The 15,027-nt window shown below is 41.2% G+C and overlaps 1 protein-coding gene across 3 annotated transcripts in view; it reads right to left on the bottom strand.

Moving 5' to 3' along the window:
- The window catches only part of LBR (lamin B receptor), a 77,843-nt gene that overhangs the window by 44,624 nt on the left and 18,192 nt on the right, over positions 1-15,027 (bottom strand). The window contains exons 2-3 of one of the 3 annotated variants that reach the window (XM_075064305.1): positions 2,407-2,507; positions 1,280-1,393 (exon numbers count right to left, since the gene is read on the bottom strand). The exons of 1 other annotated variant lie outside the window; for it this stretch is intronic. The gene's annotated coding sequence lies outside the window, so the exon portion shown is untranslated. Of the gene's footprint in view, positions 1-1,279; positions 1,394-2,406; positions 2,508-10,039; positions 10,235-15,027 lie in introns of those variants that run through there. One more of the 3 variants, XM_075064307.1, reaches the window with a different exon arrangement.

The following is a 15,027-nucleotide window of genomic DNA, read 5'->3' as shown; positions in this document are numbered from 1 at the left end:
TGACAAGCATTTTACTAATAGGTTTTATACACATCCTCTGATGATGGACAATCTCAGCACATGGGAAAAACTTTACAAAGACATCATGCTAAAATAGTTTACCTCAAGTTAAAGCTTGTGGAAGGGTTCCAGTAAAGGAACACAAGGTTTGGGATGGAATACAGTTTTAGGGAAAACTCTGGAATAGTGCTGTATATGACACTTATTTTAGCTCCATATTTAACTCCATTCTGTACAGCCTTTGTAGTAAACACTTTTCTAAACAGTTAGTACATCACAACAGCAGATGGAAGTACATCCAAAATTTTGACTCACAGAACCAAGTTTGAGGACTGTATAGAGGTTATAGGCATTAATTCATCTAGGTTTTTATTTACCACTCAGTCATGTGGTAACTTCCTAGTCCTGGGAGCTCTACTTTTTGGAAACTAATACCTCATAAAATTGTACACAAGAAGGTATACGCGTCATGGCTGTATCTAACTGATTCTCATTTAATCACATTGGTCTGTGGGCCGCAACCATAATAAGTTCATCAAGTATCATGAGAATTGGCAATACTGTCTAAAGTTCAAGTGATACTAAACGCTATATTGAGACAGTGATCAGACACACAATCTTGTGTAAAGATCACAGTATTAGAAACACCTGAGTCTTGTCTGCATTACAACTATAGTGGAGCTGCATGTGTGGTGAATTACAGACACACAATTTTTTAAAGAAAAAAACACACCCCATCATCTGTAGGCAAACACTTTTCACAAAGCAATCACTTCATATTTGACCTCTCAGTCCTCATCCTCAAAGGATACCTGCACAACACCTCTTAGTTCCCAATCTCGTCTTTTGAACCCATAACTCTACTGGACCCTAAAAACCACACATGTAACAAGAACTGGTTTTATGGCCCATTATAACAACTTGTAACACACCCTGCTGCCTACTATCCCACTTAATTTGAAGTGGTCCCCTACAGCATGTGTGAATCCCTTATGCTTAACAATATGTCCCACTTTGTATTTAGCTTGGACTCTCTAATTTCCTTCTCCAGATCTGAAGAAGAGTTCTGTGAAGCTCAAAAGCCTGACCTTTCCACCAACAGAAGGTGGTCCAATAAAGATATTACCTTACCCCACCCCAACCACCTTGTTTAACTACACAGTTTGACAGCCTAAAGGCCAAAGATACGATTTTCTCTCCCTTCATTTCCATCTGCAGGAACTGGATATTTTTTAATGAATATTATTGCATGTAGGCTAAGCCAAAGAATATAATTTACCTCTAAAGAAGCTGAGGTTTGTAGTCATGCTGCTTCTCTTCCAGGAGTTCCAGGTTCATGGGCATTTGGTGCAAAGACTCTGTGACCGATGCACATAATACTCCTGAGGGCATTCTATGGCAAAAAATTAAAAATTCTGCACACAATATTTTAAAATTCTGCAAATTTTGTCAAATAAATGTGGAGGCTCCAGCATAGCATTGGGGAGCACAAGCCACTTGCTGCACAGAGATGGGAGATAGCTTTCCAGCCCGCCTCCTGGGACATGGAGTAGTGGTGAGGCTGCACCCAACCCTGACACAGCACAAGGACCGGGCCTGCCCCAGAAACACCCCAGAACCCTGCCCCTCTGCCAAGTGCACTAGGTGTGGGAAGGCAGGCTCAGCAAGGGAGGATCCAAGTGTGGAGGGGCTTAGTGTGGGGGGATCCAGGTATGGGTTGAGAGCGTTCTGTGTGGGACAATCTGGGTGCAGGCAGCTCAGTGGGGGATCTGGGTGCAGGGGGGATCTGGATGCACAGGGGCTTGCTGGGGGGTTCTGAGTGCAATGGTAATGGGACTCTGTGGGCGGGGGGTGATGTGTAGGTGGTTGGGGCTCAGAAGAGGAGATCTGAGTGTGGGGTGAATAGAGTTCAACACAGGGATCTAGGTGTGGGGGGACTCAGCAAGTGGGTCCAGATGCAGAGGGAAAGGTGCTCAGTAGAGTGGGGATCCAGGTGCAGCTAGTTAGGGCTTGGTGTGTGGGGATTCGGGGGCAGGTGGTGAGTCGGGGTGATCCAGAGTGGGCTCGTCAGGGGGGTTCTGGGTGCCAGGAAGGGGTGAGGCTCAGCGGGAGGTGTGAGTATGAGGGAGTCTGGATGCACGGGGGATGGGGAAGCAGCTCCCTGTAAAGGGATCCCTTCCTCTGCATCTGAGGAGGAGCGATGGGTGCAGGAAGTGCAGGGGTGGAGAGAGAGTTTGCAGAGCTTCCTACAGCTGGGGGAGGGTCTGACCCAGCCCCGGATGCTATGCAAGGCAAGAGTAAATTCCATCCTGCCAACCCAGCTGAGACTATCAGCTGAGCCCAGCGCAGGGTAGGAGCCACCAGCCATGTCTTCCCCAGTCCCACCCCTGCCGCACAGTGATTTACCTCTCTGCTGTCTGCCCTGAGCACCCAAAACCTACTGCTGGGGAGGGTCACATAACTGCTTTTGTGGCTTCCCTTTGCTTTCCCATCAGAAAGTCATTTTTCTGCAAGGAAACAAAGAAATCTGTGGTTTACATAAATTCTACACATGTGCAGTGGCACAGAATTCTCCCAGGAGTTACATAATATTGACTTTTGAGGTTGACAGCTCCATTGTTTCAGGGGACTGTAGCTGCCTTGGGGGATGAAGATCTGTGTAAAGTGATACATTTTGACTTATTTTATGAGTGATTTTGAATGTCAAAATCACAGCCTTGATTTCGACCCACCATATGACAAGGAGCCAAAGAGGAAGTGTGAATCACACACTATTTCCTGCTTTTTAAAATACTTCTATCTTTCTTGGGGGGAAGGGGCATTGTCATATGTGGGGGTGACAAAGTAAGAATTATAATTATATTAGTTCATATTTTACTTTTTAAGACATCTACTGTTGGATTAGTACCTTTCACCAAGGATCCAGAAGCACTTTATTTAATATTAAGATTTGCAACGTCCCTGTAAATGTTGAAAAGAAATACAGAACCCACTTCACTTAACCACCAGAAAGCAAACATCTTTTAGACTGAACGCAGTAGACTATAATATTTTTGAATGTCACAAACAATGAACAAGATATATATACAGATTATGTATTTAAAATTTATAATAATTGGTGGTATCCCTTTAAACCATCCTGACAGGAGAAAGTATGTGAGAATGACTGGCATATTTTGAAATCAGGAAACCTCAGTAATAATATTTCTTGTAATCTGCACAGAAATATATTGTGAAAAGGTAACATAAATGCACTGGGTAATTTCTCAATAAAAATAAAATTCAAGTTAGTTTTTTATTTCCACCAATAAGGCAAGTGATTTATCTATTTTACCCATGCTCATTTAAAATTAATACTATTGTAAGTATTTGGATTAAAAACCTCAAAGTCTTCTCTTCATCCATAAAATACTGAATAGTCACTGGCAATGCAAGCTCCCCTTCACTGTCGTGCCAAACTGCCTCAACTCCGTCCTGGAGAATTGACATGACAGGGAGTTTATTTGCTTTTGTGATGTAAATAATATCCACTAAAGGATTGACAACCCCATCCATGCAAAAACCACAAGTTAGGCCCCCAAAAACCTGTGACTATCTTAAAATTTCTGAGATTCTAAAATTAATACACTGTGGGTTGCTTTTATTTCTTTTCTGATTTTAGAGACTTTGGGGTTTGTTTTCAAGATTTCCTCTGCAGTTCTGACAGCTAGAAACATACAGGTTTAAAAATAAATTAACACAGAAACTCTCACCTAATCAAATCAGTTGGAGCTTTAAGAATAACACTAAATATTGTGGGACTCTTAATAAAATTGTGAGAGTTAGGAACACTTCACTATGAACTGAACTGAGACATCATTTGTAACAAACCAATAGCGTGAGTGTAGTATCATGTATGTTGGAATATACAATTCAAAAATATCACTGTGTTGGTAATAAACCATACATCTGTCCATAAAGGATGACAAAATACAACATGATGACTTATGTAACTAATCAATAAAACACAATTTTCAAGTTGCCTATTTCATTGTAATACTCATTTTGCAGTCACCTATATATTTAATACTCAATGTGAACTGTGACTATTACACTTATAAAACTTGAAATTCACTTTAAGCTCAAATATTCATCTAAAGTTTGCTCTTCACAGATATTCACATTAGTAAATCTCAGAAGCCTTAACATTCACAGAAACCAAATGTGAAAGTTAAATTTACTTTCATATTCAAATGAAGATTTGCAATTAATGTTTTCCACTATATGCTCAGCTCTGCCCTTAACTTTCCAATTCTCCAAGGCAAAGGAAATCTTGGCGCTAATACCAACCCAGAAAGTCTATTTTTTCCTTCAGCTTTCTTACTAAGAAGAACACACACCAATTTGTATTTTCTTTAACAAAATGCCCTTGTGTTCATTTTATTTTCCACTATATAGGCTATTAAGAGGCTTCTAAATTAAATCAGGCACATAATTGAACTGGAATCAATGTCACAAAATCATGTTAGAGTACAGATTTGCAACAATCCAATTAGTACTAATTTGCTCTTTTTAAGACATGTTTCTTTTTGACTGACTGACATTAGATAGATCTTACTGCAAGGAGCAGAGCAACTGAAGCACATTTCTGACCTCAAGCGGACAATTTGTTTCTGAATAGTAATCCAATATTGCACAGTTTACAGTGATAATCTATTAGGGCTTGTTTTCAGGTGGACAACTTGGATATTTAAACAAAGAAAGATCCAATTCATGCTTAGAGAGAGCCAACTTTATTTTACTAGTGATAAAGGCATGTAATTAATGTGTCTAACTGTGTAGGCTTTCAACTGTAATCTCATTTGGAGAATAAATATGCTTTCATAGTGAAACAGGATCTTTTGGAGTTGTTTGTCAAACCTGGATTAGAGAGCTTGTAATTTGACAACTGAGGGTTTATTTACAAAACTCAGCCAATGTACTTGCCGGTATGGATGTTAAATTAAGTGGCCATTTCAGATTAGTAATCTAAAATGATCCAATAATGTTTTAATAATTAAAACATCACAAACTTGAAAACTAGTAAATTAAAAAAGGCTAAAATACTTTCCCTGAGCTCTCTGCAAATATATGTGGCTTTACAATCAAATTTTTCTATTTTCTTTTTATAAATCAAATTTCTCTCTCCTGTTGCCTAACTCACCCAAATAGGGGAAAGTGGCAGACTATATACAAAATAAATAAGCAGGAAAAGTATTGTTTTTCCTCTAATCACTTTCATTTTAGTAACTGCAGGTATTGATTGTAATAATCATAGGTAAATATTTTCAGACAGATATGGGATATTTAAAAGGTCTGTGTCCCTTACAGAATCTGAAACTGCAAGGTAGGAATGTGCTTGAAGCTGCAAATCTGTAGATCTTGAGCAGGGGTCTCAGTTCCTGCTTCCAAAGCAGTATGGCTCGGATCAAGCTTTGCCCAAGATTTTCTCCTCTGGCTGTTGCTCCGTAACTGCCCCTCATCAATGGGGCAAAATCTACTTCAGATAATGTTAATAAGTGAGGATTAACTGAGGCAGAGACTTCCCACAAAGTCAAGGCAATGGTGAGAAAACAAGGCTGGTGAGCAGTAGTGTCACTGTCCCCACTATCCCCAAGGAGAAGCATCTGCATATTCAAGGGAAGTGCCTCAGCAGAAGAATGCTTTAAAAGGAAATTGAACAATAGATCCCAAATCTCCTTAGTAGAGGCAGTTTGCATAAGGCTATGTCTGAGGTTAAGAGGAAATATAAAAGTGATGGACTATAGCAGGAATTTCATGTGGGTAGTTACATCTGGGCACCATATGTTGCAGTGTTTTCTGGTTCACTTCCGCATGTAATTTAAGATGTGTGTTTAAATCTATAAAGCCCTACATCATGCCTGAAGACCTAACTACTTTAGGCCCTATGCCTGCAAACATGGTATTCCCATGCTTAAATGTACATATGAGTAGTCCCATTTACTTCAATTACACTGAATATGTGCACAAAATTAAGTATGTGCAAGTTTGAATTACCAGGGCCTTACAGACTGCTTTTCCCCACAGTGTGCACCCACTTAAGAGCAGAGTTCAGCCCATGCATTCTCAGTTAACAGTCCCAAGATTTAAAATTCAGAGGCTGGCGGCAATGTATTTTTGGTGAACAAAATCCATAACTCTGTAACTAGCTTCCCTTCTCTGCCAGAGCCTGAATTTGATGACCTTCAGGAGCCCCTAATTGTTTATCCATGCCCTTGCCTGAGTAAGGGTTTGAATGGAAGGTACTTTTTGTAACTGATTTGGCGCCAGACAAAAAGAAAAGAAATAAGAACGGTGGGGAGAAATAGGAGGGCATTGGGGAAGGGGGCACACACAAAGCCCCTGGCATGGGCTAGTTCATTTTTCATCCTTTATGTTGGTGATCTACTTTTAGCATTTCACTTACTTTGAAAAATGAAACTATTCTAATTAGTTTATGGTAAATTTCTCACCTTGGTTCTTATGCTCTAACATAAATCAAAACGCTGTGTTTGATTTACAGTTCTGACAGAGGAAAGTTTAAATACTTCTTTAAAAAAAAATTCCAAGGCCAGGGAGGGCAAGGGGGAAGGGCAAACACTTACTGAAAACACTTCTGGAAAAATTTTGTAATATTTTGCATCAAAACTACTTGGCTTGTCAGTTAAAGAGAAACTATTAATAGAGTAGAAAAAAAATTGTTAGTAAATATTCTGAAGGTTGATCTTTAACTTTTTAAAAATTATTAATAGGAAAACTGTCAGCAAATTACAGTATTCTTTTGGGAGAGAACATGGTCTTGTAGTTAGGATAGAACAAAAAGGCAGGACTCCTACCTCCTATTTCTAGCTTTGCCACTAATTTATTTTGTGATGCTGGGCAAGTCATGGGGTCAAAAGTTGAAGATACAAATTAATAAATACATTTTACTTTTTACTCAGGCAAAGCTCCTATTCAATCACCTAGTGTTCAGTTGTTTCCCTAGACTGTGCCTCAGTTTCTCCATTGAAGAGGCGTATAAATAATCCCTTTCTACCCACCAAGACTATTGTGAGGTCAAATTAAATGATTGTAAAACACTTTGAGATTCTCTGGTAAAAAGTGCTATAAAAGAATTTCAAGAGCATTACACAATTATTCAAAATATATAGAAGTATTACATAAGATACACAATCATATAAAAGATAACACAGTCAGTGAAACTAAGTTAAATATATGCAAAATATATCTAAATAAACCCTAAAGAATCCCCCAAAACTGGACCTTTTCCTCTATCTTTTAGCAGGATAACTAATGTTAAAAAAACAGAATAACAAACACATTTTAATATAAAAAGAAATTTGCCAAACAATATATGCAACAAAAAGTGAAGAGAGAGAAATATAATATTTAAACTTTATACTAATATTTGAGGCATAGAACACTTACCGCATATTGAAAACAAAGGTGTCTGTTTTATATCTACACACACTAAAATGAATACACCTGAACTTCAGGGAAATGCAGATCCAGATCAAAGCTTTGCAATTCAGGGTCTCATCTTTGATACACAGCTCAGTGTTCAAAATTGTACATATGATGAATTGAAAGGCGACCCACTCCATAAAACAATCTAGGTGAAATTCAGCTCACCCCCAAAACCTTGAGAGATTGAGCTTTATGTGGGTGAAGTGCATGGAGGCTGCAAGCAAAATCCCTTAGCAGCCACTGCTCCACTCTTATCTGTTGAAATAACACCTACAGCCCATCTGTGCCAATTGTGTGGGGCTCTGGGGACAATGGGGACTTGTCAATACTTGGGATTTTACCCACTGGTGACCAGCCATTGATGCAGGTGCACCTGTGAAAATCTCTATTGTAGACGAGCTGTTCTGCTATAAATCACAATCTATACTGGTGCAGCTACAGTGATGGCTGGCCACAAATGGTTGAAATGCCCAGTGTATGCCATGGCTTAGCCTGACTACATTGGATATTTGCACAAATGCAATCATATTAGTAGCTGGCCACCAATAGCTATAACCAGGGCAAATCACCGTATCTGAATAATCACAGATTCTCTGACTTTTTCTATCTGTCGCCATTACTATACAGGGGGTCAGCAGAGATCCTCTCTATGATGTACATGCGTTATGGAACTCACCTATAGAGCTAATTAATTGGCAGATGCTCCCACACTGCCCCATTATTGTGCATTAGTGAGGTGGAGGCCTTCCAAGGCATATCCACATTAAGATGTATTTTACCTATGCACTAATCTACTGGTTAAAAAGAGGCAGTTCTTTATGCCTTTATTTTATCATAGATATTTCTCAAAACAAATTTTTGTAATTGTTTTTTTAAAATGCTTATTATTCACTCATTCATAATAGGTTTCACCTCAAACAGTTTAACCTACTTCTGGAGGTACTGAGCTCCTTGTGATAAAACAGGAAGATATTTTAATGGTAGCAAGGTTTCAGTGACATACCCATGACAGCTACCTATTGAAAAGCAGAAGTTAATACACTATTACACAGTAAATTCAACAGAAGTTAAAAGAATGCAGTGAAATACTTTTGTAAGCATTGTTTTAAATCCACATATCATTGGACAAGGAAGGCAAGGGTCTCCAGGAAAGAAGAGACAAGGGGGGCCTAAGAGGGACCTGAACTGTAGTACCTCATGCTTTGTCTACTGATGGTTTCTGTAGAGCCCAAGAGCTGGTCTACACTAGAAAGTTAGGTTGACATAATTATGTCTCTCAGGGGTGTGAAAACCCACAGAGACATAGTTAAGCCAACTTAGGGCTCGTCTACACTGCAAAGTTGTCGACAAAACTTTTGCCTTTCACAGGAACTTTAAACCCGCCCCTCCCCCAAAGACAAAAATTTTGCCGACACAAATGTCAGTGTGAACGTAGCTTTGTGTAATGACAAAGTGCCGACAAAGTACTGAAAAAGAGTGTTTATACACGCTGACTTTTAGCAACAAGGCCTTGTTGCTAAAAGCTGCATGGTGTAGACAAGCCCTTAAACACCAGTGTTGACAGCGCTAGGTCGATAGAAAAATTCTTTCATTGACCTAGCTACTACGTTTACTACATTGCTGTGGTAAGTGTCTACACTACAGCAGCACAGTTGCAGCTGTGCCACTGTAGAGTTCTAGTGTGGACATACTCTAGGGGAACAAAAGAGGGTGGGGGAAAATTGAGTACATCATTCCTCTCATTGGATACATAGGTTGGAAAACAGGCGCCCGCTTTTTCCTTTGCCCTGGGATCCTCAACCCCTGCTTAGCCCCAGGCCCTGCCCCCACTGCACTCCACTCTTTCCCTCAAACTCCCACCTTGCCCTGCCTCTTTCCACCCCTGCTCTGTCCCAGGCCCCATTCCCACTCCACCCTTTCCCCCAAGCCCTTACCCCTGGCTCCTTCCTGCCCAGTTCCATCCCCTACCCCAAGCGCACCATGTCCCCATTCCTCTCCCTCCCTCCCAGCGCCTCCTGCATGCCATGGAACAGCTGATCACAGCGGGGGGGAGGTGCTGGGAGGGAGGGGGAGGAGTTGATTGGTGGGGCTGCTGGTGGGCAGGAGGTGCTGAGGAGATGGGGGGAGCTGGCTGCCAATAGGTGCTAAGCACCTGCTAATTTTTTAATGTGGATGCTCAAGCCCTGGAGCACCCAGGGAGTTGGTGGCTATAGTTGGAAATATAACTGCAGCTGCTTCATTCTGCAATTCTTTGTGCCTGCCAGTTGCTCTCTCTTGTGTTTGAATTTAGTACATCATATGTTATGTGTTAAAAGGTGTCATCCATCAGCATAACAGAGTTTATACATTCAAACATTTTCTGCTCCTCATGTGCCCACTTTTTTACATTGGATCTATATTCTGTTGGACCTTGGAGCCAGATCCATAAATCAATGGGATTTATGCTTAATCTGCCACCATGTAGACTGATCTTGGGGAGTTTCCTTATAACTCAATCTGAACCCAACTCTGTATTTCAGTACCTTTTTCGAAGCTTAAAAATTTCTTTAGGTACCTTTTTAGAAGCTTAAAACAGTTTCTTCCTTCTTCCATGTGTCAAGCATTGATGTTTATTTCCTTCTGTTACGGATCACAAATCCACCATAGATTGGAGCCCAATCCTCCTACTGAAATCAAAAGGAGTTTTGCCATCTAGTGGAAACAGGAGCTGTATTTCCTTTTTCTCACGACAAGTCAAGATTTCTCCACCAGAGGAGGGTCATGAAAGCTTAGCATGAGGGTCACAAGGGAGTGAAAATTTTATTACAATCTAAAGTAAAGAAAAATCTCACTTCCCACATACACTTACACACTTCAAGGTCAAGTATTCTCTGTCAATCATTTAAAATACTTACACAAATAAATTATATAGGGTTATAAATATTATCATTAATGTATTTTTACTCTTAGTTTTATAGTAAATGTAAGAGTGTTGTGGAAATTTTTTACTTCAATAAGGGATTGCCATTCTGAAGAGGTTGTGGAACACCTTTTTTTTTAATTTGAGCAGAGCCTTTATGATTGGTTTGAGTAATTAGCTTGTATTTTCTTTGTTAATTTGTTCTCCGCTTTTGTAGAAGAAAATTGAATGATGAGATACTGATTTAACAAGGAAAACAATGTCAGTGAAACCAAACCTGTCTGGTTCAAAAGCATAAGTCTATACCACTTGAGCTACCACTGTCAGCAGTACAAGCAGGGCCGGCTTTAGGAAGCGCGGGGCCCAATTCGAACAGTTTTGACGGGGCCCAGGCAAGGAGGACAAAAAAAACCCCACCACTTAAAAAAAACACATGGGGCTTGCACTCACCGGGCGGTGCTCCAAGTCTTCGGTGGCACTTTGGCGGTGGGTCCTTCACTTGCTCCAGATCTTCAGCAGCACTGAAGAACCCGCCGCCGAAGTGCCGCCAAAGATCCAGAACAAGCGAAGGACCCACCGCCAAAGTGCTGCCGAAGACCCGGAGCGCCTCCAGGTGAGTAAAAATTAAAAAGGCGCCTCTAGCCAGAGAAGAGATTCTCACTGGGCGCGGGGCCCCTTAGGCACAGGGCCCTATTCGGGGGAATTGGTGGAATTGGCCTAAAGCCGGCCCTGGCTGGGAGTTAAACCAGCCCTTGGGGACAGCAGCAGGGACAGCACTGCCGTGTGTTCACATTGTCAGCTGCAAGTGCAGTGGCGTGGCCACCTTAGCAGCTCTTGCAACACCACAGAAAGTAGTGCATTGTGGTAGCTATCCCAGTGTGCAAGTGGCTACAACGTGCTTTGGAAATGAGGTGGGGTGGAGTGTGACAGGGAGTGTGTTGTGTGTATATGGGGGGAGAGACAGTGTGTTTGGGGGGCAGAGAGTGTGTCAGCATGCTGTCTTGTAAGTTCAGACAGCAGCAAGGGAAAAACCCCGACATCATACACCACCCCACACACCCCGCCTCTCTCTCACACACAAGTACAAACACCTGCCTCGGCAGCAGTAGCATTCCACAGTGCCCTGGAGCAGACAAGCATGCCAGCTGTCAGAAACGGAGCTTTGAAAGGAGATATCCCCATGCCTGCAGCCAAGTTCAAAACAATGAGCAGAGTGGCCATTTGACTTCAAGGGATTATGGGACGTTTCCGGAGGCCAATCACAGCGCAATAATGCAACACGTCGTCCACACTGATACCCCGGAGTTTCAGCCAGAGCACAGCAAGCTTTATGCTTCTCATGGATGTGGATTACCAGGGGCGCTCCAGCTGCAGAGTCCAGGTGTTCTAAGTGCCTTGCCAGCGTGGGCACCTCAGGAGTTAGGGCGCCCAGGGCTGATTTAATGCGCTGTAATTTGCAAGTGTAGCCAAGCCCTTAATGGGGCCCCGGATTTCATCTTTAGAATCTAGAAGATTCCTCATTAGATTTCAATTTAAAATAGGTCAAATTGGGGGCCTACAATTCCATCTTTTTGGAGAGTATGAAATACTTTCAGACACTACCATTTACCAAGGGTTGTGGTGGATTCTCTATCACAGGCAAATTTTTAAAACAAGATGGGATGTTTCTCTAAAAGATCTGCTCTAGGGATTAGTTTTAGGGAGTTCTATGGCCTGTGGTATACAGGACATCAGACTAGATGATCACAACCATCCCTGCTGGCCTTGGAACTTATGAATCTACAGCTCTTAACAAGTGTGTCTTGGGCACTTGCATTCTGGGAATTTTTCCAAAATGTTATCTTCACAAACAGCTTTTTAAAAAACTGGCCAGAGTTATAAATAGCTTTTACTTTGCTGCATGCTTTTTAGCTTGTGCCCAGGAATACATAGCAAGAACGGGTACAGTGTTTACAAAGTGTTTCCAAATTCTCTACGCAGGAGAAGTAGAAAAATTATATTGAAACTTTGTTCTCTACATGAGTGTAACAAAACTTCCTCTTTGTACTGCAACTACATGAATTTATAAATAAGGCCCATTATTGGCTAAGGGCGGTTCTTGCTTTTCTCAGAGACCTGGTGATTATGATAAGCTCTCTTGCTGCAATATCTTCCGGTGGAAAGTTGAACACTCATTTTTGACAATGAGACCCTTACCTTGCTCCAGTGACAGGTTCCTGGAAAGAATCATCTTTTTCAGTATGAAGAGTATTAACAAAAGTGTGTATTGCAATAACTGCCCATGAAGTATTTTCCAAAGGTTCATAGATTTTGTGATATATGAGCCAACATTTATCAGCCATGTCAAAGGCAATTCTATTAACAGAACAAAAGAGTTTGAAATGTTCAAACCAAAGCATTTTTGAATCCTAGGATGGAACACAATAGCTTACACCTTATTTGTTAAATAAAGGAAAAGCTAGTTTCCGCCATACTAAGTGCCTGTAACTCACAATCAGCTTTATGGAGTTTTTAAATCAGTGCCTTCTGGCCTGTTTGCATCAGTGTAGCCATCACAAAGGGGTTATAAAGCATCCTGACATGGGCTTCCCTGCCAGGTGGATAGCCAGCTCTGGTAGCTGTAGCCCCCACGCCCCTGGTGCAAGAGGCCTTCTAGGAGTATGGTAATAGGGATAGGAAGGAGCCTGGGCAGGGGGTACCTATGCTCCATCTATTCTGTTACAGTCAACAGGGGCCATTTCAGAAGGGGTGCAAGTTAGAGCAGTCCATGAGGGCTGAATTGATCCCCCAAATAGGGGAGGCATATTGCATGCACTCTCAGTTCCCACACCAGGAACTGCAGTGAATGCGGGGATGAATTTGGGCCTCTGTGCCTCAGCGTCACTGTTTGTAGAGTGTTAATGACGACACATCCCCTACATCACTGGGACGTTGTGAGGTTTAATTCATTAATATCTCTAAAGTGCTTTGAGACACTCTGATGGAAAGTCCTGTGATAGTGCAAAGCTGAGAGTCTTCATGCAATCTATTAATTGCAGCATCTGGGGCTTTAAGGAAAAGCACCAAATAGCACAAGACTTGTAATAAATTTGTGAGAGTTGGTAACTTTTTTACTGAACAAACTAGAGCAGCTCAATTTCATCCTATCTGAATCATATCTATCCTTAGGGTGACCAGATGTCCCGTTTTTAAAGGGACAGTCTCGTTTTTTGTGACTTTCTTATATAGGCACCTATTACCCCCCACCCCCTATCCCATTTTTTCCACAGTTGCTATCTGGTTACCCTACCTATCCTTCTCCCTCAAATGGCATGAATATGGATGCCCCTGGGGTAGTCCGAACAGCATATGTGCTAGTTATGCTGCATTTTTTCTAACCTCATACAGAAGAAGAAACCATGCTGACTGAGTATAGGATTGTATTCTGCCTTCCCTACTTCCTATTCTGAAGGCTAAATACATAGTGCTCTATGCAAAAATAGCTGCATCCAGGATGCAAGACATATTGTGGTTGAAACACATAACTGTAGCTGTGATGCCAAGTTGTGTATTAGTATTTAATTTTTTTAAGGTAAGTTTCTGGCCCTCACAGCTGAAGAGAAATTTTGAAAACTTGAAGTGAATACAGACTGAAGAATCAGAAATCAGAACACAAAGAAAAAGAATCCAAAATTATTTAAAAAAAACAATGATTTTTATGCTATCATTAATATTCTTGTCTGACTCATGATTTCTTGAATACCTGAGGCTGGCAGTACTGCATAATGCCTTGCGGTAGCTGGGATGGTGAGCAGGGAAAGCAAGGGTTAAAGGAGGCTTTGTAGGGGAAGCTGAAGAAACATGAAAAGGCAAAGAGAAAGCAGTACAAATTAACATACTTTGTAGCATTCCTGAACAACTAATACTATACCACTAGAACAGATTCATCTGCAAGGGATATCAGCTTTGCCTTTTTGTCCCTCAGCTGAGCATTGACAGAAAGAGTCAGGGATTAATCTAATTTGCATAAAATGAAGGCAGTTGGATCCAGATGAAGCATTGCACTGGGGACATTAGTCTGGGGCCAGTCCTCAATATTAAAATAAATAGAGGAGAGGTTGCAATTTGGCAACCCCATAAAAATGTGCTTACTTTGCAAGACCTGTTCTCTGATCACCTCAGCAGAAGGACACTTAGAAATGCAGGTCTTTCTTCCTATCTTTCTCCATTGTAAAGCAAAGGTGAAAGCATCAACTAGGGAATAATGCCAGTTTCTTGAATTCCCTGCCTCTTCTCACAACTCTAGAAGGCTAGAGTCCTTAATATCCAGTCCTGATGCCTGCACTATTCTCGCCCCTCCCATCATCTTCCTCCTTAAAAAAATGAAACAAAAATCCAAGCATGCCTTGCTGAAGTGATGAGGCCAGAAGCAGAGGCAGTAGATCAGGTGGCCAGCTTTCGTATATCCCAAAAGACTAGCTCCAATCTAATGGCTTTAGAAATAGGGGTCTCTCTTCAGAGATAATACATTTAAGTTACGCTGACTTCAGCTGAGTTATTTCCTATGTACACTAGTGGAACAAATTCTGCTAAGGATGTTCTCTGAATTAACTCCATGAACTTCAATAGTTTTTACAGATTTACACCAATGTAAACATAGGTGT

The sequence above is a fragment of the Chelonoidis abingdonii genome, chromosome 3 (genome assembly GCF_003597395.2).
Source record: "Chelonoidis abingdonii isolate Lonesome George chromosome 3, CheloAbing_2.0, whole genome shotgun sequence".
Lineage (NCBI taxonomy): Eukaryota > Metazoa > Chordata > Testudines > Testudinidae > Chelonoidis > Chelonoidis abingdonii.
The sequence above is the reverse complement of the archived record's forward strand: the minus strand, read 5'-3'. Positions and strand labels throughout refer to the sequence as shown.